The 20878-nt window shown below is 41.8% G+C and overlaps 1 protein-coding gene across 4 annotated transcripts in view; it reads right to left on the bottom strand.

Annotated features, from left to right (window-relative positions):
• The window catches only part of DYRK1A (dual specificity tyrosine phosphorylation regulated kinase 1A), a 149760-nt gene extending 129554 nt beyond the window's left edge, over window positions 1-20206 (bottom strand). Inside the window, exon 1 of one of the 4 annotated variants that reach the window (XM_084843712.1) lies at window positions 19391-20206. The gene's annotated coding sequence lies outside the window, so the exon portion shown is untranslated. Of the gene's footprint in view, window positions 1-19221; window positions 19307-19390 lie in introns of those variants that run through there. The other 3 variants (XM_084843710.1, XM_084843711.1, XM_084843713.1) reach the window with 3 other exon arrangements.
• Between the last annotated feature and the right edge of the window lie 672 nt (window positions 20207-20878).

Here is a 20878-nt window from a genome sequence, read left to right as displayed (position 1 = left end):
AGCACTTGATTTCTAACAGTAGTAAGTATCTATATTTCATTTATTATTTATTGATGACACTGTTATGGCTGCCTGTCACGTCAAGATTCTGGCAGTTCAGGCTCTAGATCACTGTCTGACATAAGCTATGCAAGCATACCTTAAAACACTCTTGCATTACTCAAGACATTTAATGGTTATTGCACTGCTAGGAATGTGAGCTGCTTTTATTGGAAAGACCCCAGCCAACAGCACATAATGATCCCGTGTTATCATTTTCCAGTAGCGACAGGCAAATGCACATTTTGCACCTTCCTATTACTGCTTCAAATGCTAGAAAAATCAGTTGTGCATATGTTTACACATTAGTTTTATCAGGTGATTTTAGTCCTAGTATTATACAAAGAAATTATAAAATCCATTGTTAAGCTATTCATTTTATATATCTTCTAATTTTCTCCTCCTAAGGAATGTTTTCCACACTCTTAATTATTTTGCTGCCCTTCTCCATACTTTTAAGTTGTATTCTGTGAAAAGGTGTGCTCACTTTTTATAGCATTACATTCTCTGTGGTGAATGTAGCATTACATTACATCACTCTGTAGCATTACATTCTCTTCATAATCATGGGTAATGTCTTCTTTACCTTTGTACACTGTGACTGTAATGATGTTTCTAGGGAACTGTCCACAACACTTTCTTTCCTGAGTAGTAGAAACAAAATCATAGGAAAATAGGAAGTTACCTTATACCAAGTAGGATGACTGGTCTACCTACTCAGTATTGTCCTCACATTGCCTGGCAGTAGCTCTCCATGGTTTCAGAAAGGAGTATTTTCCATCCCTATCTGGAGATGCTAAGGAGTGAACCTGGAACCTTTTTGATGCAAAACCTGAGCTATATCGCTGAGCTACAGACTTTCCCCAGTTTCTAAGATGCTGCAAGGTACGGGTCATTTTAGTGCTACTTCCAGCCCTCCAATTTTATTATTTCCTTATGAAAATCCTCACAAGCCAACTTTCTTCACTGCATACCTTTAGCACTGTAAGCAGTGTAAGATTTCCACAAATTTTGAAGCTATGGGGAAAAACACATTTTGAGAAAAACTGAAATATATGCAAGAAGGTTTCTTATGAAACCTACACCTATTTTACTGCTTTAAGAGCATAATATACATCATTTATAATTTAGGATATCAAATTGTACTATCTGGTATATTTCTGATATTTACAGAGCAATCCTACCTAGAAGTAACTTACTCAGAAGTAACACTCTGTTTAGTGGAGCTTACTCCCAAGTAAGCATGCATAGCATTATGAACATAACCAATATTATAGAGACAGAGTGCTGTAAACTGTTGCACACTATGCTACCTAAGCACATGTATCTTAGTTTTTGTCATCCAAGTAGGAAAAAGTAAAAGTTGAAAACAAAAGCCACCGATCAATTCAAAGGCCACCAGAAGAAGGCAGGCAGCACTTCACAAGCAACAAAGGCCCTGCATGCGCCTCTCATCAAGATGTTAGCACTCTGGGTGCAGAAATTCCAGTAGGCTGTAATGAGGGAGATGGGAGGAAGAAGGGGGAGCATTACATCAGCCCTGGTGAAAGAGCTCTCCTCTCTCAATTGTCATCACCAGCAGCCATTCCAGCAGGCTGTAATAGAGGGAGATGAGATGGGAAGCAGGGCCATTCTACCAGCCTTGCTAAAAGACTACTTCATTTTTCCTCTTCCCTATGCAACCCGTTTTCCTTGTGCATCGTGACTATTTAGATTGGAAGCCTGAGGGGAGGGACCGTTTAACTGATTGTTTGTAAACCATTCCAGGAGCTTTTTTGGAGAAGGAGGACGGAAATATTTTAAATAAATAAATAAAAGTAATAAACTCATCTTGCATTTAATAAGTAGAATAAGAGCCAACCACTAGTAGCCCATGGGCCAGATCTTGCATCCAAGGAGTTTTGCCTCCTGTCCTCACCTCCTGATATTAATTCACATTGCAGAGGATTAATATGTAGGCAACCTGTTGGTGTCCAGCTGTTTTGAACTACAGCTCCCATAATCCATGGCCACTGGGCATCCTGGCCAGGGATTATGTGAGCTGTTGTTCAAAACCTCTGGAGGGCACCAAGTTGCCTATCCCTAATGTAGAGGAAACAGGGATTTGTAGTGTACAGGGCTGATATGTCACTTTCTTCCTCATCCTCATAAAATGAGTTACTGAACAGGAAAATTATGATTGGGCATAACTAGTAAATTGTCACTGGAAAGAAGAAAGTCCTTCCAGGTGGTTGTATCCAATGGTGTCATTCCACTAGCACACAGCTTCTAGTGTTTGTGGAACCCCCATTTTAATCATCTGCACAAGTGTCAAATCCAGTACTTTGGTTCCACTTGCACAAGCCATTGCACAACCACTTTTATCACTCATTATGCTAGGTGCTGCTTGTGCTTCTTGCACAACTGCTAGAGGAACACACAATCAGTAATGGAACAAATCCACCACTTATACTTCTTCCTCTAGCACTGACCCGGTTCGCATATAATGACAATTCATGGGTTGTTTAACCCATGAATTTTCATGGGCAAGCAGGAGTGAGCGCATGCCTCCTGCGTGCTCAATACTTCCGCTTTACGTCCAGCTTTCTAAACAACCTAGGAATGTGTGAACCCAGAGTTTAACCAACAACCCATGGTTTGGTTTTACCCTAAAAAGCCAGTTATGAATTTGTTAAACCAACAACACCTCAGTCTCTTTTATAGCCTTTAGATGATAGTCAAAAGATACAACAAGATCAGAACAAATGTTTTATATCTATTCTGACTGAGAGTTACTTTCTAGTAAGACTTTCTGATGTAGCTTTCTCCAGGCAATGGCTGTAAAATGCAACAACTGCACAACACATGAATTGCCTGAATTGCACTGGCAGTCCCTCCTTGACACTGCCAAACATTGTTGCACTGATGCAAACTACGCACAAATCTAGCAATAAGTAACTACCTGCTATTTTGCAACACTTCATTTCTCTCTTCATCTCATGCTTTCATTCTTTTGGTTGGAGTACACCACATAATTTCACTGAGATGGAAGGTGATTTTTTAATCTAGAAGCCATACATTAACAAAGAACACACAAAGCATAAAAGTTTAGAATTCGTTAAATAGGTCCATAATGTATATTGTAATGCACTAGTATTTTGTGATGGCTGTGGTTAAGCTTTATTTAATGATCAGTCTGAGCTGCCAACAGAGGCAGGGAGGACAGAAGGTCCTCCCTGTCTCTCGCTGAGCTACTTTTAACCTAACAGTCTGTGACATCATTATTGGGGTGAGCTGGTCAGACCCTTAAGAGATGACAGTTATGAGGGCCTAGGAACACTGGGCAAGCAAAGGCCAGGGCCCCCAAAACAACAGCTAGTAAAGCAGATAGGAAATCAGGTCTGACACCTGGGAGATAGAGTAGTCCAGAGCAATGAGGAGGAAGCGTCTGAAAACAGAAGGAAAACTGAGAGCTCCACAGGCAGGAACAGCAGAGATAGAGAACAACATACTAACCTGAAATTATCACTTAAACCTTAGGTTGCATGTCTTTTGCAACATCTAATGCTCTATATACTATGAGGTATTTTTGACCCTGATTACTTCTTTACAACTATACTGTTTTACTGGAAAAGAAACGTTCTCAATGAAGGCATATTTTTTTTCTTACAAATGGGGTCATGCTTTATACCTTCCCCCAGGTATTGTATTTTGATGGCTTTCTTGGAGTATATCTGACTCCAAAACCAGACTGATGGAGGGTTTGTTTTCTATCTGTGGATGGTTAAAGATATATTAATGTATTTTAAAGTTAAACCTCCTCTCCATCCCCCAATATTACCTACTTAACCTCTCTGACAACATAGATTTCCCATTTAACTCAAGGCATAATGCAGCCAGTGTACTGGAGTTTTTCTGTGGTATTTCTTTTATCAGCACTTCTCCCAAACTGCGTGGGGGGTGGGGGGGGAGGTGGATTCTGGGAACAAGAGCCCCTAATGAGGAAACTAGGAAAAATGCATCCAGAGAATGTTTCCCTATCAGCAGCTCTCATGTCAACTGAAAATTGCTTTTTAAGCTGTCCCCAAGTTTAAGTAGTAAGTGTATTGTTCTCTGGTTGAACTACCAATAGGAAAACACTTCATATAGCTAAGGAATACCACACTTCCAGATTATGCAGACAGCCATTAAAGTATGGTAGCTTTTTCAAACACATAATGTAATGGAGATCATCTCCTTATAGTTAGTTACTTTCTCTAATGAACACCAATTAAAAACTGCACCTTATACTTAAAAATCCAAGTGTATATTTCTATCTTATTTTCTTTTATCTTAGGAAGCTGAAGCTTGGCCAATGCTACCAAACTAACAATTATTTAAGCATTCTTCAGAACCCAAATAATATTTTTGTTGTTGTTGTTTATTCGTTCAGTCGCTTCCGACTCTTCGTGACTTCATGGACCAGCCCATGCCAGAGCTTTGCGAAAAATAATATTTGCAGTTTTCTAAAACACTCCAGCTCTGCAGTTTCCACTACTCTGGTCAAACCCAATATTTCACTTTCTATAGCACATATCACAGGGGGGTTTAAATAATAGTTTGTTTGCTTCCCTGCTGCAACTATTCTTGAGGTGTCCTTTTCATATTATTGATTTCAAATTTCCACACAGTGATTTGCTGAAATATCTTTTAAAGCATGCTAGAAATCCAGTGATAGCTCCAAGCATCCCATTGGCTCTAGAATTAACAGGAACTCCTCTCAGGAGCCAAAAGCATTTCTGTCCTCTTTAACCAATTTCTCATTCCCAAATGCTGCATCCCCCACATACACTCAGCGTATGCAGGAAGAGTGAAGACAGGTCAGAAGAGAAGTCATTACACGATACTACAGCAAAGTAATAACATCAGGAATAGGGTCAAATGTTACTTAAAAAGAAAAACATGTCAGCACAATCATGACTACAGGCAAGACTGCAATAGCATAAAACAAGTAACAACTATTCACATGATGAAAGTATAATATCATCCATTAAGACTTACTTGGAAGTAATCCCCCATGAAAGTGGGACATTCCAAGTAAACATGTATTTGATAAAGCTACAAATTCCTCAACAGCAAAGTTTCAGCACATGATCAACTCAGACTGATGAATGAAAGGCAGTGAAACTAGACTTTTATGCAGATGTTCTTAAAAATCAAATTCACCACTGAGGTACTTTTAAGCAAATTATTCTCTTAGCCAGCATATTTCTGTCTAAGCAACTGGTCAAATGGTAGCACATAACACAGATCACTCTTACTGGCTAAGCAAGGGAGATTATCTTCATCATTCACACTGTGCAAAAAGTAAACATAATTTCACATGCACCGGAATGCAGAGACAAAAAAAATAAAGGCAAAAAAGCAGTTTTCCACTATTATTAGTTTTGTGTTGTTTTTTAAAGATCAAAATGGATATTATACTGTGCTGTTGAGATATGTTATCTTTAAAAGTATATGAGCCCTTCCTATCAAAAGCACTGACTTGGCATAAATGGTGAAGTTGAAGTTAGTGTACAAAACTACATCAATATTCTATAATTTGTTCTATTTGTAATGGTGACACCACTGAACAACCTCCAGTATTGCCATCATCAGTAAACTCCAGTGATGTTAATGACAGAAGCAGCAGCACTATAGAAATTCTGTAATACTACAGTCATGACAACATACCCTTTGCACTGCTGTTATCAATATCATGATATTCAGTTCCTACTACACACCAAGTACTATGAATATTGCATTTTAAAAAACTGATTCTTCACAAATTCTTACATGAAATGCAATATTCAGACAATTGTGGACTCATATGTAACAAACTGCATTAACTGCAATATCACCATTGTGATCATAATGTATTCTAAATGCTTTTTTATCCTCTTTTCCAAAGGAAGAATTATGCTTATATTGTTAACAGCAATTAATATTTCTACATTTGCCATATATATCCTTTAGATACAAAGGCGATCCAGCACTGCTCATCTGCTAGAGGAATGGATTTTCCCTCCCCTCTGCAGCCTCCAAGGCACACACACCCCAATCTGCTCTAGAGGGTATGCAGGGAGCTGCAGGAGGAATGACAAAATAGGGAAGTCCCACTGTGCAAGCAGAAGTCCACTTGTGTGACACTAGATCCAACCCAGTGCCTCTGTCATTCCTGATGGATCACAGCAGATCTCACAGTTCAGCAACCAATCCTCCAATAATTACAGGCTGAAAAAGTCAACATGATGGTGTACTATGCACCAAGAGGCCAATACATATTATGAGCTTTTTGAATATGGGGACAATCATTGTGTTAAGACCAACATGTGGCAGATCACAGGCTAGATCTGGTGTTCTATCCTGGACAACATGGAGGTAATAAATGATTGGGGAACCCTTTATTGACCCCTTTGTCACTGCCTTACAGCTGGACTTCCAGCTCAAGTTAACCACCATGGATGTGGAAGACCAATCAGGGTGGTCTGCTTTGAAGACTAATGGATCCAGACAGTTTGAAAGTGACCCTAGGAGAGTTTTACAGTGACTCAGACAACTATTCTTTCAAAGTCCAACTGAGCTCTTGGAATAAGGAACCCACCAAGGCAATTAAAACAAAGGCTCCTAGGAGCTCCCTCCTTCTTGCCACAGCTCAAATCCCCCGGGTCCACTGGGCAACAAAGCACAAAGAGAACAGCCAGAACACAAGGACTAAAAATCTTGCAATTAATCTGTGGCTTACAACCCATTTGAAAACTGGTTCCAGAATCAGAACAGATAAGAAGTTCCCCACCGCCATTGCTCTCATAGTCTCATTCAGTAGAGCTTTTCCAAACGGACAAGGGAATGCTTCTGACAAGACTCATCCATCTGCGGCTTTTGAACTCTCACTAAACAACTGTTCGTTTTCCAGAGTACTTTGCTGATAAAATCACTCAGATCCATTCTGGCTTGGACTCAGCTTTGGAAACAGAGGCTTGTGGGAGCATCTAGTGCTCTTGTCCTATATCATTGAATGAGTTCAGAATATGGGCAGAGTGCTTGGTGCTGTTCACCCCACTACATGCCTTGCCCACCCTGGTTAGCGTCAGCCTGTTTAAAAAGACTATTACATTCTATTTTGGTGATTATGAAAGCTTCTTTGTGTGAAGGACAAACACCATTAGTCCTTAAAATAAACTACTGTAAAATCTTTTTTCAAGAAGCCTTCTATCAATTACACATTAGAGAATTAGAAGCCTTTTTCCTACTTTCCATTCCTAGCTAATGTGACTGAGCAGACATATTAGCTCCAGGTGCTTTTTGATGAAACAGAGTATTTAAATCCATTCCAGCCTGGCTTCAACCTGGGGTTCAGGGCAGAAACTGCCTTGAAAGATAAACTATACCAGCAGAAAAGGGAAATGTGACACTGTTGAGTCTCTGGATCTCTCAGCAGCTTTCAGCACCAACCATGGCATCCTTCTGGATCACATGGGTGGGTTTGGAGTTGGAGACTTCTGAGCAGTTTCAGACGTGATACTAGGAGAATACTGCTTTTCCATATAGGAGCTATCCTACAGGGTTCCATCTCATCTTTCATGCTTTTTTTTAATTAACATCTCTATGAACACTCAGCTTTATTTCTCCTTTCCTTCACTATCAGATGCGGCACAGTACTCCATGAATGATTGCCTGGCGTCAGTAATGGACTGAATAGATTAGATAGATCTTAATCCAGATAAAAAAGGGATGGGAATATTAGATAGACTTGCTATTTGGGTAAGAGGGATGTGCTTGTTTTCAATGGGGTCATATTCCCTCTTAAAGAGCAGACTTGCCAGTTGGAACTGCCAAGGAAGTCCAACACAGTCACATTTGACTTCAAAAGGGGAAACTACACGAAAATGAGGGAACTGGTAAAAAGGAAACTGAAAAGGGGAGTTAAGAGAGTTAAATCCCTTCAAAATGCTTGGTGGTTACTCAAAACCACAATATTAGAAGCTCAGCTAGAATGTATACCACAGGTGAAGAAAGGTAGCATCAAGGCCAAGAGGCCATCAGCACAGTAAACAAGCAGTGTCAAGGAAGCAATTAAGAAAAAAGAAGTTTTCCTTCAGAAAATGGAAGTCTTGCTCAAATGAGAACAAAAGGGAGCACACACAAAGGAGATGCAAGCAGACAATAAGAAATGCAAATAAGCTTTTGAGGAGCGTATCACTAACAATATCAAGGCCAACAATAAAGAATTCTTTAAATATATCAGAAGCAAGAAACAAGCTAGGGAGGCAGTTGGGCTGTTGGATTCAGGATCGATAAAAGGAAGTATTTCTTCATATATCACGGAGTTAAACTATGGAATTCACTTCCACAAGATGTAGCGATACCCACCAAACTGGATGGCTTTAAAAGGGGACTGGACAAATTCCTAGAGGAGGTCATCAATGGCTACTTGATATGCTACCTCCAGTATTAGAAGCAGTAATACCTATGTACACCAGTTACAAGGGAACATGGGTAGAAGGATGTTGTTGCATTCATGTCCTGCTTGTGGGTTTCCCATAGGCAGCTGGTTGGCCACTGTGTGAACAGAATGCTGGACTAGATGGACTTTGATCTGATCCAGCATGGCTTTTACGTTCTGGATCCAGAGTTGCTTTCAGGCTGCATCATTTCATCTCTGGAATATTTGCCAGCTGCACCCCTTTCTTGAGGCAAAGACTTGGAGTTCTGCATGCTCTGATAATTTCTCAGATTATTTTAACGTGCTATTAAATTCTCAAGATTATTTTAATGTGCTATACATGGGGCTTCACTTGAAGACAGTTCAGAAACTACAACTGATCCAGAATGCTACTGCTCAACTTCTACTTAGATCTAATCATAGGATACAGATAATACTGATCTTATATAATCTATACTAGTTCCACTAAGTTTCCAGACAATGGCTATTACTCTTGATGGCTATGTACTACCTCCAGTACTAAAGGCAATATGCCTTTGTATGCCAGCTGCTAGGGAACATGAGCAGGAGCACTCATATCCTACTTGTGGGCTTCCCATCTGCATCTGATTGGTCACTGTAGGAACAGAATGCTGGACTAGGTAGGTCTGTGATCAGATCCAGCAGGGCTCTTATGTTCTTATTTCTTAGGCCAACTCTATCAGAATTTTTAGTCATCTGATTAAACTTTTCTTTTCTGCCCTGCATTCTGTGGACTCAGAATTTGTTGACTTTAAAATTTTGCTATTGCTTTAAATGTAGTAGCTTTTCTAATTGGGATGTTGTTGTTTAGCTTTTCATAAGATGTTATATTATCTTACTGTAATCTGCTTTGAAGGCCTTATGGCAGAGGTTGTAAGGGTTGGTAACAAGGTCTTCTGGCTGCCATCAAGCCAGAGTTTCAGCAAGGAGTACAGTAGCATTAAGGTGTTCTATAACAAAGTTGCTTATTTTTAGCCTACATGTGTGTGTGTGTGTGTGTGTGCGTGCGCGCGTGCGCATCTGTCTGTCTGTGTCTCTGTATATAGATAGACAGACACACACAGACACGCTATTTTTAAGAAAAGAAAAATGCTGACATGCACATAGAAGAGACAGCTAAATGAATTCACCTTGATTTATGCCTCAAATTCTGTTTCCCCTTCTTCATACCAAAACAATTTTCCTTATATTAGCATTAGACAGAAATGTACAAAGTAACTAATCTTTACTTGGACTCCAAAACTATGCTTTAGGATGCAGCAACTATGGCACTTTACTAACATACATAGGCTTCTACTGTTGCAGTTACACAGTCATGACACATTATTCTGTTTTCCTTGTAAGTTCTGTTGCAATCCTGTTTAAAACAAAACTATAATAAAATTCCTTGTGCAGACTAGTATCCTGCCAAATCCATTTGGTAAATTGCTGTACTTCTCTGCACAGTCTAATCAAGCATAGCAATTAAACAGGAACTTTCATAGGACACAGGATTTGAATACTGCCTGCAACTTTATTCACTTCACTCTAGTGCTCAAAGGGATAACTTCAATAAATACAGTTACTTGCAGTGTATAAACTACACTGAATGTAGACAACCCCAGATAAAAGCGAATCCGGATCCAGAAGTCCACACTCAACACATGAACACAGGAAGATGGGGCTGGCTCAACTGTGAAACTTAAGTGAAACAGTCACACTCCTCCATCTACACATGAGAACATTCCATGTGAGTAACACATGAAGAGAGCTTAGGTGTCAGGGAAGAAGGTTCTATTTTAGCCTTCTCCCTGACAATTAAGTTTTCTATATACAGAGAATTCTTTCATATGGAGAAACTTTCAGTCATAGGAACTGCTGCCTATAGTCTGAAGTGTGTAGCCCAAATAGAGGTTTACCACCATAGTGAGAACGAGGCTTATGTGCCACAAAGCATCTACCGCATGCAGCTCACATAATCTATACCTCATTCTGCCTGTGCCTATTCCTGCTTTGCCTCCTGAATATGCAAGCCTCTCCCTGGCCCAATACCTACTTTTCTCCCCACACCTATCTGGATTGCCTTTTCAGAACTGACTCCAGCTTGCTTCTCCAGCCAACTGTTTTGTCCCATCCTTTGGTTAACCCAACCAGCTAACTAAAGAAGACCCAATTTCACAATGATTCAGAACCTCCTCCTCTCCTCTGACACACCCTGATCCTACAGGGGAGGCAAAAAGCCCCTCTAGCAGATGACACTAATGTGTGTTTTTAATTTACTAGATTACCATATAATGGGCAACTGAAAATATCAATATTCAGTAGTATGCGAGGAAAGTCACATAAGTCAATGAGCCATCAAGAGGTTTATAAACTTGATTTTTAAAAATAATTTTAAAGAGGCATTTCTTCTCATTATGAAGTTGTAATTTAAAAAAATACATGTATTTGGCAACAATTTACCAGTTAAGTTACTTTTGTGTAGCTAACATAATACATTATTACACAAAACATGGCTGCTCATAATTAAATTCTATGCTTAGACAAAGTAACTATGGAAATATTTAATATTTGCATTTGTCTACAAGAAAACAAGAGGCCACGGTGGCTTAGTGGTTAAGACGCTGAACTGCAGACCGGAAGGTCGGCAGGACAGCAGTTCGAGACCCGAGTGCCGCGTGACGGAGTGAGCTCCCGTCTTCAGTCCCAGCTCCTGCCAACCTAGCAGTTCGAAAGCAAGAAATTGCAAGTAGATAAATAGGTACCGCTTCAGCGGGAAAGATAACAGCGTTCCGTGCACCTCCGTGTTCAGTCATGCCGGCCACATGACCATGGAAGTGTCTTCGGACAAAGCTGGCTCTTCGGCTTAGAAATGGAGATGAGCACCACACCCTAGAGTCGGACACGACTGGTTGGGGACACCTTTACCTTTACCTTTTTACAAGAAAACAACGTTTCTTTAAGTTTATCCCATCACTTCAGTACGGATGACTGCTCTATGTCACTGGGCTCTTTCACCAATCAACTAATTACAACTTGACATTCCCCCTCTCCTTGTCTTATCCCTAGCCAAAATGGGACTAAAACCAGAACAGGGTACCGGGACAAAAACAGCAACATAGTCTGCAAGTGTGCAAGATAGAGGGTCCCTGAATGTCAGGCTGGAAGGGTATGGAAGAAATGAAGAAGTAGTGGAGCTGAGGCAGTGGTAGAAAAATGAGTAATTGTGACAAGGTAGAAGCCATGGTAAAACTCGTAGGAATAAATTATTGTGTGCCTAGCAAGGATTTATATAATAATATTACCAATCAACTTGTAGTCAGTTAAAATTATTTATTCTGTTTTATAGTTAAAGAATCTATTTCATATCATTGTACTCTGATCCTAAGCACACTCCAAAGTTCTTTTAGAATGGTTTTCAGCCCAATAAGTACACTAGAGCAGCCCTACTGTATCAGAACATAGGTCCATCTAATCCAGCATCCTTTTTCCATAGTGGTCAGCCAGATGTTTCCAGAAAACTTACCAACACAACATGAAGGCAACAGCCCCCTCCACAACTGGTATTCAGTTGCATACTCCTTCTGAACCCAGACATTCCATTTAAATATCATGGCCGATAGTTGCTGACAGACTTATCCTCCATGATGTGTCTATGCAACTTTTAAAACTATCTAAGTAGTAGCCAAAATCACATCCTAGGACCTATAGCAAGACATTATGGAAATTAATGATATGTTGTGGGAAGAAGAACTATACACATTCTTATGTGAAGATCCAATGAGTTCTTACTCAGACGTTCCACTGAGTTCACTGGTAGCTTCCAAGGGCAATCAGAACAAAGCAAGAAGCAAATAGGATTTTGAATGCTTCCAAGTGGGTTTTGCTGGCTAGAATGCTCTCCTACTACAGTAGGAGGATGTTGTCTCAGCTGGGAGCTAATGCCAACTGAAGCCTTATGTAGGCTTACAAGACTACAAAACTACTGGTTTGGTTAGCTATGCCTTTGCTGGAGATGACTGGACTATTAAAGGGGCCTTGGCTGATTTTGTAGCCTGAGACTTCTGGAAGGCTGGGGAGATAGTGGGTCTGCCAAGGACTAATCCTCTGAGCCAGAGGACAATGGCAGGACTGTGTTCTCTGGCACAGATGGTCCTAAACAGTCTGTGCCTCATCAGAATCCTCTGCTGCACACTGGAAGGTCCAAGGGCTTGGGGTCATGATGCTATCAGTAGCATGGAATTCCCCTTTTTCACAGCTGCTGCACACCGGGTCAACATTTTCATTCAACAATCCACCAGGACCTTAAGATCGCTCTCCTGTTTTGTCAGTGCTAGTTCAGACTCCCATCTGCATATTTATGAAGTTAGGATTTCCCCCTGCCCCCAACATTCATCACTGTACTTTACATTTCACTGGAAAGTGCTGCCTGGATGCAGATTAAGAGTGCAGTCCTAACCTCATGATGTTGCTTGCTGGAGGAAAGTTAGACTGCGGTGGAGGTGCCTTTCCACTAAGACAGAGGAACTCCGCTAGTGGGGAGCCCACCACCGCAAAGGCCCCCATTGCACCTAACGAGAGCTCAATAGATGGAAAGCTACCATCAGCAGTGTTCCCACACGCAGTTGCTGGTTTGAGGCCCCAAGAGACAGGGAGGAGCTGGCATTGGATCCTACTGCTTTCGGGGGGGGGGGGGATTTAAAATACAAAAGAAACTGCCTGGTCCCAGTTAGGACTGCTCTATCCATTAGTTGAATTTTTGTTCTCAAAGAAATCAATGGGGCAAATTAGTCATGACTGAACTAAAGTAACACTGAAATCAATAGGAACTAACAGTCTGAATCCAACCCAATGTAAGTATTATCATGGATTTCAGGAGAATCAGGATTTTATCTGAAGTTGCTAGTAAACAAATGTTCCTGCTGGGAGATCTGAAAGAAAAATTTGGTAATACGAACTCTGAAATTAAAACTGACTGCAAAGCAACATTGATTTATCTTATAGTAGGGGTGGGCAGACTCCAAACTTGCTGGATCTACTTTGTTTTTTACTAGAACCCCAAGATCCACCAACCAGAGCCTAATGAAAACCACACTCAATTAGAATCAAACAATTTTGGACCCAGAAATTTGTTTTGAGAATTGAACAGAGCTCGCAGTCCTTCCACATAAAAATCCACTCCCGGTTATCCCAAGCTTTCTTTGTTTGATCAGTATACTTTAGGATGGGAGGGGAGTGATTTTGTTAGAGCTATTTTAAAACAATTGGGAATCAGAAATCTTTAGTGATCTACTGCCAGCTGCCCAGAGTAGATCCTGTCCTCCCCTGCCCAACAGTAAACAATTAATATTATGTGTAGTGTCCAAAGTTTAGGTTGCAATCTTCACTGCACTCGTAGCAGACAACTACAAACAGAACCTCCTTCCACAAACTTGTATTGACTTTCCTAAACTATACAAAAGTTGAAGTTAATTCCTTTTAAGAAACATGTCTATCCCTTCCAGATTTAGTGGTAGCAGTGATGTGGGGCTGAAAAATTTCCAGTTCTTTATTTTTCCATAGGAAATTTTCCATTTTGTAAGTTCAATGTAAATAATGAATGAATGCTAATTGATTGTCCCTAGCTAAGTATGTCAGAGAATACGTATATGTTATTGAAACGTATATATGTGTCAGTGTGAAACTGAACTAATAAGTGAGTGACAGAGAAACTGATGGTATCCCAGCAACCTCAGTGGAAGAAAGTTGAACTAGGTTGAAGTAAATGAGTGGTTGCCAGCATATCATACACAGTTCTTTGAGCTGCTAAACTTATTAGCGTGTGAACAGTTTTCAGCACCTTTGGGGGGTTTTCCTTAAATTTAAACAATACAGAGGAAATACCCGCTATTGTAATTAAAAAATTATGTAATATAAATCACATTAAGGGGACAATCCGATCCAGACAGTCAGCAGCCTCTGAACTATGAAGATGCTGAGTATCTAATGCGGAGTGGGAGGAGAGCAGAGCTCCACGCTCCAGTCGCCCTGCATTTCTGCTAGACAGGCGATTTCGGCGTAATGCAGCCACCTGTCTCCTCCTCTCCACTGGGAACACCCCCTTTTCCTTGTCTCTGTGCCACATTTTCTGAGTGTGGAGAGGTTGCCGGCACAGTTCTCTTCATGCCTGCTACAAGGGGTCTGGGGAGCATAGTTTCCTGTCTCCAAGCTTGGAAACAGAACTATTCTATGCCCCCACACACACTCTGTCTGGTGGGTATAGGATTGCTCTCTAAGTGTGCTTTATTTTTTCCCCTCAAATATTTCAGGTCAAATACCTGGGCTATATTGGGGAAAAAAATAACATGGGGTACTTTTCTGTTTGCTAATTACAAGTAAAATGAACATGCTAAATTAGATCACTCCTTTAAAGCATCCAAAAATTTTCCAAAGCAAACAGAACATTTTCCAGTGCAAACGACTGTATACAAATTCACCTAATTCGCATAGCAATTTTTTATGGAAAATTTTCCAATTCAAAATTTTCTAGAAAAAAACCACATCATTGAGTGGTAAAAAACTTAACTTTTAAATCTCAAAGAGGATTCTCTGTTTGAATAGACCTTTAGGTAAAATTCTAATACTCCTGATGTCAACATACTATTGACCTGATTCACACATATCAACAACCCAGTATTAACCTGGCATTAAATGCATGAAACAACCCTCGCTTAACCCCTACTGCAAATCAAGGATTAAATGAGGGTTGTTTAACCCTTGAATAACCCACAATAACTGGGTTCAGACAACATGGCTCAACCCCAATCAGGGGTTGGTGCAATCAAAACAGCCACAGCACATGCCAGGGCTCATCATGGGTTAAATAACCCGCCATGTCATCCAAACCAGGTCTTTTGGTTGTTAACTACAAAATACCCGGAATTCACAACCAAAGAACAAACCACAGGTTCTCTTCCTGGGTTGTTCATGGTTAACAACCCATAATAAAACTATAGTGCTGGGTTCACAAGTAATGACAACCCAGGATTCAGCAACAACCCAGGATTCAATGACTGGCTGGGGAATGCTGTAGGACTTTTTTTCTGTCTAAACAGCCATGGGATTGCGCACTAAGTCTTTAATTCTGTACCCGCATCAGGGAGTAAGTGTACAGGATTATGCTGGAAGGCGCAATTGTATACCCACTTACATGGGGCTAAGCCTGTTGAATTCATTCTCCAGAGGGGTAGCCATTGAATTCAATGCAACTTACTTCAGTGGGCATGTACAGGATTTCAGTGTAATTCACTGAGTTCAATATTATCTATTTTTAGTATTTTTATACTACCTTTCTGCCAGAGCCACAAAGGCAATTAACATCAATCAAAAACAGTAAAACTAAAATAGTCAGAATTCTGCACTCTCTCATAATTACCAGTGACCTAGTATGAATCCTCCCACATAATTAAGAAAAATATTCTTGTTTTCAGGAAGTTTTTAAAAAATAAACAGAAGGCAAAATAAAAGTGCTTCAACATTCTGCGCAATTAACCAACTTCTTTCATTACCACATATAATCACCTGTCAAAAATTAAGTAAAGTTCCCCTTCAAGAGTATTTTCTTGAGTCCCATTCCAAAAGTTATCTATTCATGAAGATATGTATTAACAAATATCTACCAAGGATACAAGACAGTTATTCTCACTCTTTCTAAAAACTACAGCTGGACTGTACCAATCAGGCTGACAAAATCTCTTTTGAAAGATAAGGGCACAATCCTATGCATGTTTAGACAGAAAAAAGTCCTATAACTCCTAGCATTCCTCAGCCAGTGGCTGACTGGGAAATGCTGGGAGTTGTAGGATTTTTTTGTCTTAACATGCATAGGATTACGCCCTAAATATTAAGAGTACTAACCATTTATAAGATTTTATTTGTGTAACTTGTTAAAAAAAGAAAAGGATATTTAGACTGCATCATAAACACAGGATAAGTTCCTCTGATCACAGTGGGACTTACTTCTGAGTAATCATGTATAGGATTGGGTTGTAAATCTCACTTCTCACAATTGTATTTCATATCAGTATCATAATAATTTGAATTCCTAATTTAAAAATATAAAACTTTTGTCTTTATTTGCAAACATTCTATGTGAAAATCAGTAAGTTGTGCATTTGATACCTCTACAACTACAACCGACTTACTTCTGGGTAAACAAGCTTAGGATTGTACCATAAACAATACTTGCTAGAAGGTAAAGGCAGCTTAACTTATGGCATCACAATTTCACTCTACTTTCTAACTCATCTCATTGTCCTGTTCTATAGAGAGAAACATTAACTATGAATACTTAACTCAGCTTTACAAATGTCTAGACCAAGGTTAGGCAACCTGGTGCCCTCCAGATGTTTTGGGTTACAGCTCATAGAAACATAGGACACTGCCTTATACTGAGTCAGAACAGTGGTCCATCTAGCCCAGTATTATCAACACTACCTGGCAGTGACTCTCCAGGCAGGAGTTTTTCCTGCCCTACCTGGTGATGCCAGGGATTAAGCCTGGGACCTTCTGCATGACAAGCCTGTATTCTTACCACTGAGCTACGGCCCCTCCCATTGGCCCTGCTAAGCCAGGGCTCGTGAAAGTTGTAGTCCAAAACATCTGGAAGGCACAAGGTTGCCTGCCTCAGTTCTAGACAGTTACTTACACACCACACCCTCCACGTGGAACAAAAATATAGTTAACAAATCCTGTAACATACAAGTCGTTCATTGCACTGATACAATTTTCTATCCGTTTTCTTCAAATCATTTACTTGAGAACCAAGATCTCTTCAAAACAACTTTGGTTCAGTAATTTCACATGCTGTTCAACTGGGTTACACTATATACATCTGCTAAAATAGAACAGCATTCTTACCAATACTCCATAAAGAAGGTAGCCCAAGTTTTATACACTGAGGATACAATTCTCAACTTATCTGGGGGTAAGCCCATTGAACTCAATGGGACTTATTTCTAAGTAAACACACATAGGACTGTGCTGATTTTAGATTCTAGTGCTGAAACTAATTCTCCTCTCATGCTTTTGCAAAATAAAATCAGTAGACTTAAATGAAAATAAAAGAATTCAGCTGTAGCTGGAAAATATGTAGAACTAAACTGAATGAGCTGACAGTCCTGTGAACAATCTATTTAGTACTTTATATAGTATTTAACACTGTGCAAAGTGAAACATTTTCCAAACTGATAGCACTGATACAGTACTTAAGGTTGTAATTTTCAATGCAGTTTGCCACTAACATGGCACTTTCAGAAGTAGACTAAAAGTACATCCTTAAGAATATTGTAAACATTCAAATCCAAAATACTGCAGTCACAGTATTTTATTCCACAAAACCTTCTCTACTTAAATGCAATAAAGCCAACATTTTTCTAAGCATAGTTCAGTTATTTCCTTACCTGTGAACATCACTTCCCAGATTTCTGTTTGAACTAGCAAAGCAGGCAGAGAAAACCCAATCTCAAAACCTGCTTTGCCAGCAAATATAACTTAAGATGGGGTAAACTGACTGCTGTGTCAGAGCAATATCTCCCATGACATTAGGTCAAGACTGCAAGCAATACACTAGTACAAGTCTTTGGAGGTGAGGAGCCAATCCTTCTGACATGGCACAAGTAAGTTCTCTCTTACTCACAGTTTCAACCAAGTTCTATGAAGTTACATACAGAATCAAGTTCACATTTGACTCATTGTCTCCAATAAAAATTCACCATCATAATATTTGGAATTCAACACAACAGCCCGATCCTATGCAGATGTCTCATTCAGTTCAACAGGACTTACTCCCTGATCATTTTGTTTAGGATTGCATCCTAATAGAGTTCAACTTCTGATGATGAGGAATCAAGGGTTAACATTCACACAATATATGTACATATTTATTGAAAATAAGCAGCTATGCAATACTATAAAGATGACAATGACTGATACATATATTGCGCTTTCTGAATTTATCGTATGGTATATGTATCTGTTTATTAAGTAAAATGCTTGTTCTCTCATGAAGGAAGTGTAACCAAAGATTCTTGATGGGAAACCCCTTTAACCACGTCTTGGTACAGACTCAACTGAAATTTCCAGCATACCTATTTGGAAATAAATACCTTTAAAATCAAAACGACTTACTTCTTAGTAAGAAGAGTTCTAGATCAGAATAAAATGTAATTAAAATGCAAATCCAATCACTCAGAATATATTTATTCTAGTTGGGTTTATTGATTTCCTTCCCCCCTGCTATCTGACATTAAAACCCAACAATTCAGAGAAGTTATTTTGGTTTCTTTGGCATCAGAATGAAACCCTCCCTGAGTGACAGAGAGTATTTACATGCTGCAATGACCCTAGATTGACAGAAACACGACGAAAGTTCTCGTGACCACATTGGACTTCCACACCAGTCATATCAAGCAGACGTACCAAGTCTAAGTACTTATAGTCAAGAGCTTAAAAATCAACCCTATTTCTACAACAGGTGCTAACTGAGAACTACTGACTTTCTACCCACCTGCCCAGGGGAGTTGCAGAGAGAACAGAACTTCTTCCTCCCCCACCCCAACAAGACATCATGGCCAAGGTATGGGCAATGCCGAGCTACCAGGACCAATCCCGTAGCCAAGTGGGAATGGTCTCCCAGGCCTCAGCCGTCACCTTCGCGACTCAGAAAAGGAAGAAGCCTTCCCTCGCCTCCCCATGCCTACCCGGGAGTAACGGGGAAGAAGCCGGCGTCTGCCTTTCCCTCCACTAGGTCGGCCTCCTCCTTCGCCTCACCACCGGGGCGGACCAGGCTCCCTCTTCAAGATGGCAGCGGCCCCTCTCTCCCTGTGTCGTTGAGCCGGCGGCCGCGCTGCCAGAGGCCCTACTACTTACCCGTGTACGGGGCGGTGGCCGCCTCTGGATGCTCTCCGGGGGGGCCGCAGTCGTCCGGGTCCTGACCGAGGCCTCCTTTCTCGGGATGCAAGGAGGTGGAGGTAGTGGCGGCGGCGGGTGGGTTCAGTTCATTCCCCGCCTCAGCCAGCGGCCCGGCCCAGCCCAGCAACGTCTCCGCAGTCCTCTCACCCGGCTTGCCTCACTTTGCCCGCCACACTCGGGCCCCGGGCGTTAAGGGGCAGAACAGGGCCGTGGCCCCGGAGCGGAGGCAGCAGTGCGCCTCCCTCTTGCGGGAGGAGGGCGGCCCGGCCCGGCGGGCGGATCCGCGGCGTTTCCTGGCCGGGCAGATTTTCTATCGCTCACAAAATGGCGCGCGTTCCAAACCTGCGCAGCGATCGGCAGCGGGGCCCGGACCCAGCGCGGCGGCAGCAGCGGCGCCTCGGCTTCGACCGCTGCTTGCGCCCAGGCCAGGCAGAGCGGCGCGAGCCGGAGCGGCGCGGGCGAGAGGGGGAGCGCAGCGCGGAACCGAGCCCCCGGGAACTCCTCGCTCGCGCCCCCTCCCCGCCCGCCCCGCGCTCTCCTCCCCCTCCCGAGCGCCGCCGCTGATGCCGCCGAGCCGGCTTCTCCGGACCCGCGCTCCGGATCGTTCCAGTCTGTGCGCGCGCTCGCCCCGCTTCGACTCGCTCCGTCTGGCAGAGGTGGGGTAAATCTCCCCCCTCCCCCTCGAAACCCGAAGGGAGAATACCCCACGCGAAGTTATAATTCGGGCGGGAAGGGAAATTATTTTTTTTTAAAAAGCCCAACTGACAAAATGGCGACCAGAAGAGCTTGTTACTATGGCAACTGTCAATCACGCCGCGAGAACCCCGCCCATGCCAGGCGGGAATCCGCGCTGAGGGAGAGAAGAGGAATGGCCGAAGGCGGGGCTTGGTCGCCTTGGCGACTGCTGGTTCATTCTCTTCCCCGTCCTCTGATATTATAAATTCTGAGGCACGCGCCGCTATTGCTGTCATTACCGCCTGCTCGGAGAGGGCTTTCGTCTGGTGCGGTCCTCCTTGCGGATTTCTTTCGGGAACGGAGCTGAGGGGTAGCAAGCAGCCCCGTTCAGTGCTCATCCGCGGAACCTGCTCCAAGGTTAGAGGGAGGTCTGCTTTGCCGAATCCGTGCTCCGTAAGAAGGACCCAGTCTCGCTTGCGTTCGTTCACTTTTACATCTCGACCTGGTTCGGTGGGAAGCTGTCCAAATCGCCTTCGGCACGAGTATCTGCCCTGTAGCAACAACTACAGATACAGCAGTGTGTGTGTGTGTGTGTGTGTGTGTATGTATGTATGTATGTATCTCCACAGCAACAACAGGGCCGGAGGATGTAGCTTCTGGATGTACAAGTCTCCTGGCGAAGCAAAGCGGCGCTGCTGAATTGCTTCCCGCTGCAACCTGCACGCTGGAAATGAGGATGCCCAGTTTCTGTCCCCTCTTTTTCGCACGCAC

This window comes from Heloderma suspectum, chromosome 3, assembly GCF_057233095.1.
Source record: "Heloderma suspectum isolate Gila_16-S chromosome 3, 16-S_ref, whole genome shotgun sequence".
Classification (NCBI taxonomy): Eukaryota; Metazoa; Chordata; class Lepidosauria; order Squamata; family Helodermatidae; genus Heloderma; species Heloderma suspectum.
The sequence above is the reverse complement of the archived record's forward strand: the minus strand, read 5'-3'. Positions and strand labels throughout refer to the sequence as shown.